Below are 16,567 nucleotides of genomic sequence, written 5' to 3'. Positions count from 1 at the left end.
ATCACCTGATTTTTCCATTTAGCAGTTGATTTTTGATAAGTAGAGGACATTAAGAATCACATCAAAAATTAACATTAGGTAAAGACTTGCAGAGTAGGCCATGTAGGCAGATAGCATGATGGCAACTGAAAATTGTCACACTGACACTGATTATATAAAAATATAACAAAAATTAAGTGACAGGGAAATGAACCTGCAGAAGCATAAGTGCTTCTAAAGCAAATTACTTTTTAACTAATGAAAAGAGCAAGAATAGATTTTCCAGTTCTTTCAAATACAGAAGAACCTTGTATGTAGCATGTTCAGCCATTTTAAAAAGATCAGGTAGTATTGGTCAATTGCAGTTTTCCAAGGCATCTGAAAATATTCCAGAATGGAATGGATTTTGACATACTGCTTTGTACTATCACTGTGAACACAGCCAGCTTATTATAAGATTATATTTCAAAATTAATTTCATCCACATGTGAGCATCCTATGTGCTCACCCTGGGTTTATTTAGCAATGATGAACATTATCTTCCCATTGAATCTTTAAGAAATATTATCTTTCTTGGACAGAGGTATAGGATGGAATTTAAGGAGATGTAGGAATTGTGACCAGAATGAGGATAACTGAGTGATAAACATTTGTCCTGTGGTGGTTGGACAGAGAACAAATCCATAATGATCACATAGCCTCTGTGAAATGGCAGGACTCCTTACTAAGTCTCTTTTGCATGCAAAGCTTCCAGAATAATCAGATACATACACTCAAAAGTGGAAAGTAAAAATGAAAACATACAATAGATTTAACAAGGATTTAATAATTCCCTACATCATTGAGAAAGACGCCACATTCTAAACTCCGTAATGTGAAATTAATTCCAAGCATGAGGAATGTCTTTAAGTTCTCAGTCATGGTTTTTCTATTTGTAAATTACGAGGTGTTCACCACTCTCTGGGGACTGAGCTTTTAATCACACAGATGTCCATTATAAATCCTCTGTTTGCTTAGTAGTATAATAGGTGAACTCACAGCATCTTTGCGCTATAATAAATCTGCAGGCTCAGACAGAACGCTCATGATTACCTTCTAAATTCTTTCAAGGTCATTCTACATGATTTCATGCTACATAACATTCTTTCTCAGTCCATTTCACGCTGAGAAGAGATCATGATAAACATTGATTTTTCCCTGCTGGTAAACCTGAATTCCACCACATCACCCCACCACACACATACACGCACACTCTGATACACCATCTTTTAGTCACTTGATTCTAAGGTATTGTGTAGAACCTGAAAATTCAAAACCCAAATATGATAAGAGAAAAACAAGCTGTATTTGGTGCAATTATTTGAAGACTAGACTGAAAAAAATGAGAAGAAATAGGTTTTTCTTCCAGTGGGAAAAGCATTACTGGAAGTAGATAAAGAAACCCTCCACAAAATTACCCAACAACAACCTGGGAACTGAACCAGTAAACTATGTAGGGTAAGAATCCTCTGAACAAAGGATTACTTAAAATATGTTCCAAGCCCACAGTTTACAAAGGCACACAGAAACACTCTTCAAATTGTTGAAGATTTTAAATGTTAAAACAAATAGACAAATTTAGACTGAATGTTTGTTTGACATGTTTTGATTAGCAAAGGCTCTTCATGAATTACTCACCATCAAAAAAAAGACATGAATGCCTGCAAGAGCAGAATCCCAGCCCTAGATGTGGTTCCTCAAGCATTCTGGCACAAAAGGAGTGCAGAAGGTGCTAATAATACTTCTCTCAAGAGAAAGAGATAGGATTCCTGGAAGAAATATTCACAGGCACAGACAAAAATTAGCTGCTTGATTTCTACTGAACCTTATTGCCTCAGGTGACTCATTATCTCAATGACTTCCTGTCTATGCAGAGATTTAAGATTAATGGATTAAATTCCCTAAATTCTTGGTGAATTTATTAGCTAATATGATACTGCTGTTTGCCGTTTGATTAAAAATTGTTGAGAGTTCATTTTATCCTTTTATAAAGACCAGAATTATCTTCTTTTAGTCCAAAGAGCTGTTTCTCACTGCCTCGGGAAAAACAGGGACAATATCACCTCCCCAGCAGACAGCCTCTCGCGGTCCCTAGCAGTGCTTGTGATTTATCCAGTTCCTTTCTCTAAGGCCTACCAAAAGTCTCGGTTTTCTTCTCCTTTTCTACCTAGAAATCCTGTTTGGGCAGAACTTAAAGCCCTCAAAGCAGTCCAGCAGCAGGTAACATTTATATCACACTTTTCCCAGCTATTCTGCATACTGTGTAATGTCTCCCCTCTCTAGCTGAACAACGATTAATACAATTGCTGTTAATCAAGAAAGATATTGATTTGGTTTGCAAAAATGTGCCATAGTGAGTAATATTATCCCTTGACCTCTACCTCATGGTATGGCTGTACTCAAATAACAGTCGCATCCTGTAGGAAACAACTCCCCTTACGACGTGTTCTCCTAATGTGCTATTGTCATTACTCATAAAAAGGGAAATGTTTGTAAAACTGCTTTGGTAAAAATGAAATGGTTTCAATTTCCATGGGACTACCTTAGGAATGGTACTAGTGTCATACTACTATCACACACTGAGTTTTACTCGGCTCTTGCCACACCCAAGTAAAGCCCACTATACGAGACCTGTTTATGCAATGTCTATCTGTGTAAGGGAAGACACTTTCCTTCTTACCGCCCCGTGAAACCAATCCTTCTACAGCATATTCCTCAGCTCCGATGACAAGTTTAGGAACTCTCTGAGCTGGCGCTTGCTTGTAGATCATCCTGTATAGTAGCAACCAAAAGACTTAGCTAAACCCTTTTTGGAACCCATTTACGCTTTCAGTCTCCACAGTCTCTTATGGCAATAAATTTTGCAACTTAACAACATGCTGTGGCAAAGGTAGCTCTTTTTATCTGTTTTAAACCTGAAGCTATATTTTGGATAGGCTATAGCTTTTCATCTGATGTTTAAACACAGATTATCAATAGCTTTAGAATATGTCAGAAAAAACAATAATTTACCTAAATGAGTGACAGAATTCAATTCTTCAGTGACTAGAAAATAACGATTCCAGTACCCCAGAATAAACATTTAACTACCAAAACTTACATTCGTCTCCCCTTCAGCACAAGGGTGTGTTCTGAATAAAAAGCGATGCATTTTCTATCGATTTCCACAGCCAAAAAAATAGTTTTTTAAAGACTTCTAAGTTGAAGACAATGCACCAGAGCAGACAGATCTGGGCCTTCGAGATCACAAGTCTATACAATGACAGTATGAAACCATAATTCTGCCAGTCATATGCTAAAATTCAACTCAGCATATTACAGGCTTCAGGGAGCTGAGGTCGGAGAGGGCTCCAGGTGCTGATGACAACAGCACCCAGTGAGCTGACGTGTACAAAGGGTACCGGTGGGTTCCAGTGCAACACCACGAATTTGGCTTCAGCGATCCCAGCTGATCTATTTCTTCCCCTGTCTGGATCACCCAGAAACCTCCACATTAGTCACACTGGTTTCAACATTAATAAAGAAACGCTTACAAAGAAGAAAGTGCTTAGCTCTGAACCATCTTCTCAAGAGAGTTGTTTTTCATATGTTAAAGTAGATCAAAGAAACAACAGCAGAGCTACAATAGAGGGAAGGTTTACATTCGCAGGATGGCAGATGATCTAACAAGCATTGCCCACTTTATTATCTTGAGACATCATACACACAATTTTAAAAACATGAATGCTTGAGTTAAATCTATGACTGAAAAAAGCAGGACCATCCCTATGTACTTTGAAAATCAAGAGTGATTGCAATCTAGTAACTAATATGATCAATTATGTTCTTTACCAGGAATATTTCTTAGAGTCCTGCTAAGGTTAAAGCATAACTTAGAGCATTTGCAGGACAAGCATGTTCACTGAGTGATTAGACTTCACAACTGAACAACAAATGTTATCCCTGAAAATTTTGTATAGTACAAAGGATTTACGGTATAGTTATTCCTTTGGTGGTTTTTGTTGTTTCTTGGGTTTGGTCTTGGAAGGGAGGAATGCTTTGCAAGTGCAGCACTCAGGAGGTTAGCTTTTCTGAGTCCTGTCAGCTTCCTTGAGCTGAAATTATAGGAGAGATTTCTGTTACTGTAGATATGAAAATGAAGAGATGCGTAATATTCATACAGAGCAATCTGTACTGGGTATGTTATTAATCTACATTCCAAGTCAATATTAGAAAAAGACTTCTAATGTGGCAGATGATACATTATATACCTTAGACTAAAATTTGGTGTCAGAATAGGTACATTTTGAGATAGTTCTGAATACACAGACGCACACTATTCTGTTTAAAGCCTGAGCTTTCATTCTTCACCCTATCAAATCTCCCACTGAAGTCAATTGTCTTAATCTGATTTACACCTTGGCACTACTACTAATGCATGCAGAGCCCACCAAATAACCCAGATTCTTCCCTGCATAAAGACAGCTTTGTGCAAAATATCTCTAGAGTGACTCTAACTAGCCATGAAGGAATGTCCTGCGAGCACCATCCATTTATGCTGTAGGTCTTGTGCTGCCACACAGGCATCTCTGCTGCAATTGAGAAGAGAAGCCATTGTGACAGGGCAAGAGGGATTAAACGCAATTCTTCCCTCACAATAAAGGCTCTGCAGTTTTATGCAGCAGAAGAGCTGCAAGCTGTGGATGAGACACCCCACTTGGCAATGGGAAAAAATAATTTCCTCCCTAACCAGAAATGCATCCGCAAGCAGAAGAGGATCCTGCTCAAGCTGCAGGACAAAGAGTGAGGCAATTACTGCTGAGAAGTGGAATACAACCATCGTTGAGGGGTACAGTTAAAGCAGCAGGTCCTGGGATCCTTTGAAAGGAGACTGGAAGAGGTGATGCAACATGTAAGGAGGGAGAGGTGTTAACTGACACATCTGAATATTCTGACACATCAATTCACATACTGATGTTATGCAATTTTTCCCCTAGATTTGAAAAAGTGGGTTCTTGGCAGGTGTATGTTTCAGACTCTCAAATTTTGTGCACTGGAGGGCAAACCTAGGCGGCCTCATGAGGCAGTAAAGATGGGGCCTGCAAAATTAGACCCGTCCTAACAACTTTAGCTCAGTTAAACCTTTCATGATAATATGAAGCTCTGAAAGTTTTAAGGGCTAAAAAAATTAAATGGTTCCCAGGAGGATTAATTCAACGAATAGCAAGTAATAAGATCACCAGCCCCAGGGAAATTCAGCAAGTTTCTTGTGTTCAGAGACTTAACAGCCCCCTGTACAGAGCACACAAAAAATAGGATGTAATTTTCTAAACCTACAGTGAAATTAAAAGTGAAAACTCAACAACATTAAAAACCATGAAGTAGTTTGTGGTAAGATTTCTGACTTTATACCTTGCAAAGAAGCAAGTATCACTCTAAATGACTTGGAGAAAGCAAGTAAAAATGTACTTCTGAAGGCCATCCTTAGCCATGAACAGATGTAACACCCCCACATCACTTGGTGATTTCTGCCAAATGTCTGCAAGACATGCGATTTGAACAATTTTCCTATAACTCTGATGACGTACGAGTACATTCAGAAAATACACCAACGCCTTTAGCAATTATTTCCCATTCTTCTTGGTAAAATCTCTGTTCCAGTATAATCTCTGTTCCAGTCTCCTTCTAAGACTGGTCTCCCAAGTGCTTATCAGAACACACTCTACCATTTGGAACATTTATTTCTCTCAGTTATCTCATGTTTTAAAGTTAAATATCTGTGGCTTTCTTTTACAAAGCCCAGTTCAAAGAGCAGATCACACTGATGCTATGACAACAGAAAAATGAGTACTATTAGTAATACATCTTTGCTTATACATTAGAGCATGTTCTCTAGCACCAGCATGAGCATGGATAGAAAGCAGCATGGGTGCAACAACATGCCTGATATGATGACGAATGCTCACTGAAACAGCTATGGTCAGTTATCGGCGTTATCATTTCTGAAACAAACAATTTTGCAGTGATACAGTGAACAGTTTTCTGCAACTGTCAAAGTTTTTCTAATTTCTAAAGGAAGGAAGGTGCAAGAAAATAAATTTTATCTATATTCATGCTTCAAACAGCATAAAGTTTGAGGATATTGAAGTCAGGCAACAAGATACAGTGTAGAAATACCTAGCTGTAAAATTCAGCTCCATCTAGGTTTATAGCAATGTCCAGTTTTGTGGGGTAGCAGTATAGATGTAGAGCCTGTTTGGATCCTTGCTTATTTTATTTCTCAGAGTTAAAAAGAAGTGTAACATTATATAAATGACACCTCTTTGGGTCTTAAATCACTTTGCTGTCTATAATGGATGTAATAAATGTTTCCTATTCCAGTACTACAAAAAATGGTCTAGGCGGTTTTATCCATTTGGCAGTGGAGCTCACTTGACCATGATGTATGGCACACTTGTTATTTATTTGCAGATGCTAGAAGGCAAATGCGCTATATGAGAATAGTTCTTTAATGTAAAGCATTAAATTAAAAGCTCACCCTCAGGATTTTCACTGCCAATGGTAGTAAATGGATGCCCAAGATAACACAGGAGCTGTTACTATTTAAAAATAACTATTTGATATTAAACTTTTTTATTTAACAGCAGATTTCTATCCTGTCCCCCTTCCTTTAGCATTGTAGACTATATCCTTCCCATGCAGGTTTACATGGGTGTTGGGGTTAACACTCGTCTCATTGTACAGATATACACCAGATCATATTCTTTAATATTTTAGCATTTTTGAAATTTCAATACTTCTAGATCAGGTGTTTCAATGGCTCACGTTAATACAATATTTATAATTCTTACAATTTAAAATTATCTCACCCGTGAAGGTAGTACTGCTATCCCCACGTATGGAGTGCAACTGAAACACAGAAAGGCTAAGGTTCCTTCCAATTTTTAAAGACTATCTTGCTCATCCTGTAGTTCAAGGACTACACCAACTTTGGACTATTTTTTTCCAGGAATGACTCGGGACTTGACAGATTGTGGCAGATTGTTGGGCAGTGTCACCTGAACTGCAAGCCTTCCCATCCTGGCTGATAGTTAATGATAATCTGCTCCACCCAAATTATCTCAGAGCCAAGATCAGACCCAAGTGTTCTCAGCTTATGAATCACAGCAAAAGTATCACAACCATTCCCATCTTATAAAGAGTCCAAATAATTTTTTCATCAGTGTGTTTTCATACCATTTATGTAGGACCTTTAAATTCTGTCAAGGAATTCCAGCAAGTAGCAACTCAGAATCTAGTATTGTAGAAGGAACTACTATATTTAAACAAACAAACAAACCCCAAACAATCAAAACCCCACAAAAGACCACAACAGCCAACCTTTACAGATCGTTCTGTATGGAACAGCATAAATCAGGGCTTTTCTCTAGTGCTCTGCAGGTTAGGATGAAACTGTTGAAATAAAGAGTTATAACATTGTTAAGACTATTGGATAGAGCAAATATATTTCCATGATCACCCCCACACACACTTTGTAATCTTTCAAAACTATTTTTTAAGCTATAGAATTAAAAAGAAACAAAACCCAACCAAACAAAAAAACCTAAAACATGCAAGTGATCAAAATGTTTTTATAATTTCATTTGTTATCTTACTGATTTGTTACAAAACCCAGTAGATACATTGTACAGCAGCATATTTATAAAGCCAGTTGTCTACTCTTGTTATCATCTAACATTTATCACCAGGCAGTGTTCAAGTGCTCCGGATGTGATTCTGAAGCAAGCTTAACCAGCAATTATCACTCCACTACTAAAATATATGTATATTAACAGGAAACCTGAAACATTAACATAATGCTGCTATCTTCCAAAGCCTGTCAGATGAACAAGCTAAATACGAGGGTTTTTTCCTTCTAAAAAGCTGTAACAAAAATATAAAGATTTTCAAGTTTCTGTTCAGAAAGAAATGACTGCAGAAATTTTGGCTCTTTCAGTTTGTTGTATACTGAAGTAAATCTACCGAATGTTGAAACAAGACTATTTTTGAGACATGTCTGTGTTGATGCAGATGTTATAGAAGTTATCTACTGTCAGCTAGATGTCTGACTACACTTGGAAATACAGCAAAATTCTAACATTAACTAAGGAAATTTTTCACAGAAAGGAAAAAAACCCCAAAACCCCAACTATTACAGACCTCTCCTCCTAAAAGGCTCAGTTTTATGACCAATTCTAGTAACGCAGTGAGCAATAGCAACCTGAGAAAGACTGGAAGGAAGGAGATAATTTTCTGCAAGGCCAGGTTTCAAAGTTCCCTCGAAGAGGAGCAGCTGATACCATGGATTCCAATCCTTGGGGAATTATTTCTTGTCCTAAGAGAAGATCAGACAACAGAGGTAAATGAAGGCAAACTCAACATTTGTTCCACTTGGGGACTGAAATGAAGACTCAATATTTAAATTTCACAGCATCATCTCGCTCCTCATGCCCTTACCCCAGGACTAGCGACAGCCCAAGGCATGACCCGCAGGGACACAGCGTCCTGGCGTGCCCCAGTGCTGTGCAGCTGTGTACCATGGTCTGGGATTTGAGGGGGTAGGAGGCGGAGGGACTCAGGTATAATCCCAGAACCACAAGCAGATGAGAGAACTGAAGAAACATTAGGTCTCCTGGACATGACACAAATCTTACCAAAGACATAACAACACAAAATCTTCCTCACAGTAACAGAGAGAGGATGGCACCTGCAGGCATTGTAGGAGCAATTGAGGTAATAAACCAGGCAAACCCCTAAACACGAAGAACAGAAGAGAAAGCAACCGGTGATCATAGAGATCAGTGGTCTGGAAACTCTTCTCTACTGCCTGTCAGTGAAAGATCTAAAGTGCAGCAGAGTTTGCGTTGCTGGGGGTTTGCTGTTCTTAAAGATTAAATCACTCTGAGCTTGTGGGTGAATTTCTCAGTCGAACCCTAAATAAAATGTTGTTTAGCAACTATTAGAGGGCACAGCTAAATGGAACAAATCACCAGCATAGCAACCAAAAGCAAACTCAAATGTTTACCATAGAAAAATCATTAAAACCATCAGCTCAGTCAATCATCTCAGAACAGCAGCAGTTCAGAAGGCAGCAGGATGCCGTACCACCTCAGAGGATGGGCAGAAGGAATGGAAAGCTGATATATATTCCCCACAGGAAGTCCTCAGTTACATATTATTCAGAATATTAACTAAAACCTGACCACTATACCAAGAGTAGTTCCCGAACTTTGATCAATAGTCTTTTTTGTACTTCAAAATGCATAGAAAGCTTTGACTTCTTTTTTTCTAATTATAAAAATTGTAATTCTTTTGTTTTAGTTTGTCAGGACACTTAACATAGGAAACATACCATTGCTTAAAGTATTTTACGTCTTCATTTATTTTCAGAAGGGATAGAAAGGTGTTGATAATATTCACGATAGGTTAGAGTAAGATTAGGTTTAAATCTGAATCATGGTTTGATTTCAGTAGTGCAATGATTCCTCAAGCAGTTCCCACACAGATACTTCAAAATTACCACTCACTGGTAATCACATTACTTAAATCCATATCTAATAACATTTCTGCTGCAAATAATGGAAAAAATGAAGTTAGAAAACAGTTGATCATGTAATACATCACCCAAATTGAATGTCAGAAATCTTGTGGGAAGTTGGGTATTCTTGCAAGTTTCTGCCAATTTCTGCCAACTTCTCTTTTTGCAAATGGACCGTAAAACAGTCTTAGATTTAGGGTCCCAGCCAGACCCAGTCAGAGTTAAATTTAAGGATGAAAATCTAATACATGCTGTTTATAAACCTTTTATTTATTTGTGTGTTACTCCTTTAAATTTCTATGATCTCAGTGTAGCTGAAGAGACTATATACACAGTGGAGGTTCTCCTGCTATGCTTTCTGTCATAAATGGCTCATGTTCTTTCTTTAATCTCAATTAAAAGGCAGTGCAGAACGAAAATGTTTTTCCTTTTCAGGTAAAGAGAACAGGACAGAGACAATGAGGAAGGAAGGGGAAGAGTGCTGCCTCAATGAAGGTTCAAGTCTGTCTGTATTTTAGGAGAAAACATTAATCTAATTTTCAGACATCAGCTTAGACAGATCTGCTGATTCATCCAAACGTGGCAAGTGGACAGCACCTTTGCTCCTGTTTTTAGTAGAGGAGGTGCCAAGAATTATATTCCTGCCACCTCTTGTTGCTGTAGGAGTGGTAGTGGGGGAGCAAACTAATTACTTCAAATGCATTAGGTACATTAGAAGGTTAAATTAAAATTTAATTTAAAAAATGTTAGCAATGACATGGGATTCTTAATGAAGAACCTGAAAACCACTTCAAAATCAGAAAGGAAAAGGGAGGTATGTAAGGGAAACTTCTCTTCTTTCCTAGCAATTCCATTATAGCAATGCACTGAAGTACAATAAACACCACATTCACCTTCTGCTTTAACAATGGCAAACTCAGGGGTCTTGCATGAAATAGGCTATTTCATCCGAGATGGTTTAAGCTGGCCTAAAGAGCAGCGACAAGAGAATACAGCGAGCAGTCAGTGCTAATGACAGCATACCATTTTTATAGACTAAAGGTTGAGCAATGAATTTCAATTATAGAGTGTCAGGATGCCCAAATGCAGGCACCTGATAACAAGCCTGAAGCACCAAGCTTTTGCAGATTTCTTTAGAATTTCAATAAAGCCTTTTACCCTTTAGCACTGATTTTTTATTTTTTTTTTTTAAACCAGAAGTCAGTAGATGTAATCTTTTATGAGAAACTCCATCTTTGCTTCCCTTCAAGAGAAATTGTGTTCAAGGTAAATGAAGCATAATTATGAAAAGTGGACAGTTATGCAATTTAAAAAAAAAAACAAAATCCCTAAACAAACTCCTTGCTTTATTTGTGCTTGATCCCAATAACTATCTCTATTTCATTTGCTTTTAATGTAGCATCTTTTAAAATATGTTTTTAGTTAAAAGTAGCAACTCTGATGACAGATTTTGTTAATTTAGAGCGAACACCATCATTCTCATCATATATATTTAACACCATCACAAATAAATGAAATTATATGAGAATTAAAAAATTTCAGTCTTGACCTTGCAAAACTTTTGCATACTCTTCTGAAAGTTTTCAGTTATATCAGTCCTTCCCTTTATAATTCTATCACTCAGTTTCCCCAACTTAAAAAGAATTACTTCTATATCTAAGTCTACTTAGACTTTTTTTAAAATACATAATTTATGCTTTGTTCCTTCTTTGCTTTCGACTTGATCTCATATTAAATAATTATTTATTGGGATTTGGTTACTATTTTTAATTATTTATCTTTCTCAATTTAATTCTTCTGCTAAGTCCTTCACTTTTATATTTGGAGATAGTTTCTCACATGTAATTCAATGTTTTCAACAGGGCAAGCTGATGAAACTTTGAAGTTATCATTTTTTTTAAGAAAATCTTGTTCCATAAAAACATTAACATTGTCTGAAACTAGGGAAGTTTATCAGAATTTCATTTTGAGGTCCTTCCCCCCAAATGAATATTTTCTATTTCAGACTATATTTAATTTTCATTATGTTTTGATGACAATCAAAAAAAATGAAATAAAAATAAAACATCCTTTATTCACCTGAGGCAATTTATTCAAGGTTTTCCTTTCCAGACCCTCATTCCCTCCCAATCCAGTTGCAGAAGAATCTTTCTAAACAGTTTCTGAAGAAAAGTAGTCATATCATCTAATCCTGGGCACGTAATAGAGGTGTATAAAATAGGAACATAAATTTCCATTGGAGAGATGCACTCATAATTTGCTGTCTAGGGGAGATTACCTCTTCTCACTGACTATTCTGGGAGCCTATACTTTTAAAATAGGCATTTTACTAAAGGCAGGCAGTATGAATAACCCACACAATGTAAAATCTCAAGCACGCAGAATCACCTCTTCACCACATGGATGTGAGGAAGCAGTTTCAGAACAGCGTTATGGAAATTGTACAATATATTTCTTGGAGTCTTCCCTTAAAAATAATTATTTTAAATGAGCTTGAAAGGTGAAATACCTGTCAAAGACTTCTGCCAATCCAAGTCAGTTTAGGGAGGTTGGAAAATGTTTTATATGTAATTGTACATACTGTTCTAGTCTTCTGGAAAACTAGGCTAAATTTCTGTATTTCCAACTAATAAGGAAAATACACTTAAAGAAGCACTGATGGTAAATTCAGCCATAGCTTCAGGTTAAGACTGTTTCACGTACACAATAATTTTTGGCACGTAAATGAAAAGCCTGCCCATTTTGCTTTTTCCAGCAGTGTGAAACCAAGTAAATATTTCTCAGCATGAGTGAACTGATGTGAAGTGTACTTAGAACTAATTTTTAAATTGCATTTGATGGGGACCCCAGCTTTGAGTTTCGTAACAGCCTTTCTGCAGGAAATCTCTCCAATAACAGGAAAATGCACTGTAATGACATACCAACTTCAATTCTAATTTGACAATATTAACATGTCCCAAATAGTAAAAAATTAAAATTTCATATCAAAGATAAAAATAAGACAAGTCTCACCCACCATGGTGGGAATCTGAGTCACCAGAGCACTCCAGAATATATTCTAGACCCATCCTGATCCACTCCTCCCCAAAGAAAATAGAAAGCTTTTACACCTAAATGCTCAGTTTAATAAAAATGAAAAAAACCCAGAATTCTCTAAAATAAATTCAAAACAGAGAATGAAGAGAGCAAAAAGTAACCCTTCCCACCTGCTGTGTCCTTGGACGCATGTCATCAACTCCAGGGTTGCTTAAAATTAAGACCTGTCTGAAATGCAGCAAATTTAATCCTCTCTGGTCCATAGGAGGCTCTTTCCATCCCCTTTAAGGTCCAACCGGCAGTTCACTTCATCCCCTCTACAGCAGCTGCCCCTTGTCACCATCTTTTTTTCCACAGATCACAGTCCTTCCATCCCTCCAGGGACATCCTATCATGGAACCATCCAAGTTCCACCCTATCATCAGAGGGCAAAGAATTGTGAAGAAAAGTTGAAAATAAAATAAAATAAATTACACACACCTTCAATTTTTGAGGCCTTTTGACAATTTTATAAACTTATCAAAGCATTGACAGAACTGAGATAAAATGGCTTACACACTTGATGAAGAAATTAATTCAAGTTAAGTATAAGTTGTCCTATACACTGCGTATCAGGAACTATAATTTGGAACAAGGTGGAATCACTTTACTAGAGTGATATGCTATGATGAGAAATTCCAGATAAAAGATAGATTTAATAACAAAAGATGTAGTTACCCTGAAATGATGTAATTAGTGAAGGAACATGGCAAGTTTGTACATTATATGAGGTACGTGCCTTCCTTCCCATCTGCACTTAAGGTCAAAGATATCAATTAATTAAATAGGTAGAAAAATTGATATCCTAACCAATATCTTATTTTGATCACTTGGAATCTAAATTTACCCACTAAAATACATATGATATCCTTATATAAATGAAGAATAGTGTAATGCTATCTTTGTGCTTATTTTTTTGAATGAATGATCAGTACAATAGTTAATTCCCCTTCCATTTAGTGAGATACACTTAAAAGCTAAGATAGTACCTCAGATTCTTCATCTATCTGAGAGTGAGTAAGTATGGGTTACCCATCTTTGGCTCATCCTGTAGTATGGCTCTGCAAGTGAGATTCAGATCATGTTCTGCCTTTCAGTATAGAACTGAAATGAAAAATTAAAAGGTCCCAATTGTTACCTCCCACATCTGTCGCTGCCTGAGCATATGGGTGACAACTTGGAAGGGAAAGTATTTGCTCCTTTCTGATATTATACCTATTATTTAATAGGTAAAAAGTCATTACTTCTTGCCTTGAGATCTAAGGGAAAAAAAAGTTCATAGTCCAGGATTGAGATCCACATCCACTGTTCCTCTAGTCCTGCAAATGTAACTCAAAAATAACGCTACTGCTTGTTGCTTCCTTGGGAAATTCTACATGAGCTATTTCCAAATAATCCCACAGTCATCCACAAGCATTCTCAGTCATGTCGCTGCAACTTTACTGATGACAGGGCTTTGCACAGGGATAAGAGAGGGCACAAAATAGTTCTGTGAGTGGAACTTCATTAGCCATTACATTAATAAGAAGAGAGAGAAGAGAACTCTTGGTCCACCTACCAGAGCTGTCTGGCTTCTGCAGGATTAACAGCAGTGAAATACAATTGTTTAGCTTCATGACAAATGAAGGCAAATAGAACTGAATCCACCCGGGGAAACCGATCTGCTGCAGAGTCATTCCTTACAGTAGGACTGTGCTTTAAGTTGTCACATCAAGCCATCAATACAACTCTTCTTTATCACAGAGAGCCTCCCATATTGATAATACTTATCTTCTGCTTGCAACTGTTGATCTTACTTAAAGAATATTTATCTTGCATAGTCCAGGAGGAAGTCTTTGCAATTATTCACACAATGCACTTTATTTATTTCATTAGAAAAAGTAGTATTCTTATCTGAACAACTGTTCCACATGGTTATTAATTAAAAGCCGATACTTCTTGAATAACATTACGCTTCAGATATTTCCTTCACTGTATTACAAAGGCAGCAGGTTCTGATTGTTCATAAAAATCTGTATATAGCTAGAAATTCAGATTATTAGATGAATACATAATATGGCAAGAGCCCCTCCCCCCAATCTCTGAATTAAAAGCAAGAAACAAATGTCTACTTCAATGATTTATTTACAGTGATAAACTTTTAAACTAGAAACCTGAATAAACACAATTACTATAAGAACCCTAGGGGAATAATTAACTCTTTACATCGTATATTGCACATTTTAAATATTATTATGTTTTTAAATCCCCCCAAATTATGAAAAACAATATGCCAGTTTAATAAAGCAGGTTTACAGGACTGTAATCTCAAAATATTAGTGAATTAAACAGTCATTTACTGTGATTTCTCTGCCCACATGAGCAGCAAAACTGAACATCTGAACGCTCCAGAATAGCAAGTAAAATCAAACATAGAGTCTATCATGGTCTGACCACTATCTCATGAGAAACAGTAAATAACTATACTCTGCATCTTTTATTGCCAACTGTCTGATAAATCTAAACCCAGTAGAAACTCCGTGACCATCTCCATTGGTTTTCATTTTGCTACAGGTATAGCAGTAGATAAGAGTCTATACTGCTTTATCCAAGGGTATGGATCTCTTTATTGTTCTGGCTGCACAGATATTCAGCTGTGGATTTCCCTCCCTCCTCTCTTTCCCAAGCCTTCAAGCAGATTAATTGCTCTAACTATATTTTCCATGATAACTTGCTTTTTGGGCACCCACATTAATGTTAACTCTGAAAAAAACCCATGTCCTTAGCAAAAAAATATGCAGGAAAACAATATTAACATTGTAATCCACCACACCAAACACTAGGGACGCTAGTTGCCCTATGAACAGAGGATGCTAGAGGATATTACAGTCCAGTATCAACATAGAGCAGCACTGAGGAATTCTCAGTGCTGGCTGACATAAAATTCGTAAAATCTTTGTCTTTCCAATTTGTTCAGGCCTCCTGAGAACAAGTATCCCCATTGACCGCAATAGTCATACAAATAAACTGATTCAGCAAATGTCCCTTGAATGAGAAATGAGTTTGTAGTCAACTCATTTCTTAAATGAAAATATCTACTTTATAAAGAACAGTAGCACAAAGAACTGTTGCCATTTGGATCTTCGTGGTATTTCCACAGAGTACCCAAAGACTGTTCTTTCAACTTTTTAATTCAGATATGCTGAAATAGTTACTTCCTGTTTGAGAAACTGCACATCATAGTTTTCCGTACACCATAGTGAAAAACTAAGGAGCTCGTTCTTCAATCCATGAAGAATGGTATAAAAACACTTCTATACTGTTAGAAGACAAATATACATTAATAAAACCTAATTTAATTCTGCATGAAACTAGGCATGATACAGTTACCTTGCAGATGTTTGGAAAAATTAAATAATGTCATATGAAGACATTCCCACTTTGTCCGAGGAAGACTTGTCCAAAATTCTCAGCTGGATTTTGTCTACAGGTTTGAATGACAGGATATGTTAGTTTTTCATTACATCACGAAGTAGACACTTTCTTGGCCTGTTATGGGTTTGTGTGGCCCGGGTTTTTTTGGTAGCGGGGGAGGGGCCGCAGGGCCGGCTCCTGTGAGAAGCTGCTCGAAGCTCCCCCGGCTCCAAGTCGGACCCGCCTCTGGCCCAGGCCGAGCCCCTCAGGGACGGCGGTAGCGCCTCTGGGAGAACATACTTAAGAAGGGGAATCTGCAGTGAGTAGGGGATTGGAATGTGAGAGGAACCCCTCTGCGGACACCGAGGTCAGTGAAGAAGGAGGGGGAGGCGGTGCGCCAGAGGAGGTGGATGCCCCTGCAGCCTGTGGTGAGACGGCAGGCTGTCCCCCCCAGCCCGTGGAGGTGAACGGTGGAGCGGAGGCCTCCCAAGATGGCCGCGACTCCATGGGAAAGCCCGTGCTGGA

At 37.6% G+C, this 16,567-nt stretch overlaps 1 long non-coding RNA gene across 1 annotated transcript in view; it reads right to left on the bottom strand.

The window, feature by feature from the left end:
• LOC115346415 overlaps positions 1-16,567 on the bottom strand; it is a 51,149-nt gene that overhangs the window by 19,635 nt on the left and 14,947 nt on the right. The window contains exons 3-7 of the long non-coding RNA XR_003925133.1: positions 12,781-13,025; positions 11,654-11,736; positions 9,409-9,605; positions 8,197-8,371; positions 7,378-7,449 (exon numbers count right to left, since the gene is read on the bottom strand). This is a non-coding gene — a long non-coding RNA (uncharacterized LOC115346415). The remainder of the gene's footprint in view (positions 1-7,377; positions 7,450-8,196; positions 8,372-9,408; positions 9,606-11,653; positions 11,737-12,780; positions 13,026-16,567) is intronic.

Source organism: Aquila chrysaetos, chromosome 9, assembly GCF_900496995.4.
Source record: "Aquila chrysaetos chrysaetos chromosome 9, bAquChr1.4, whole genome shotgun sequence".
Taxonomy (NCBI): Eukaryota; Metazoa; Chordata; class Aves; order Accipitriformes; family Accipitridae; genus Aquila; species Aquila chrysaetos.
The sequence above is the reverse complement of the archived record's forward strand: the minus strand, read 5'-3'. Positions and strand labels throughout refer to the sequence as shown.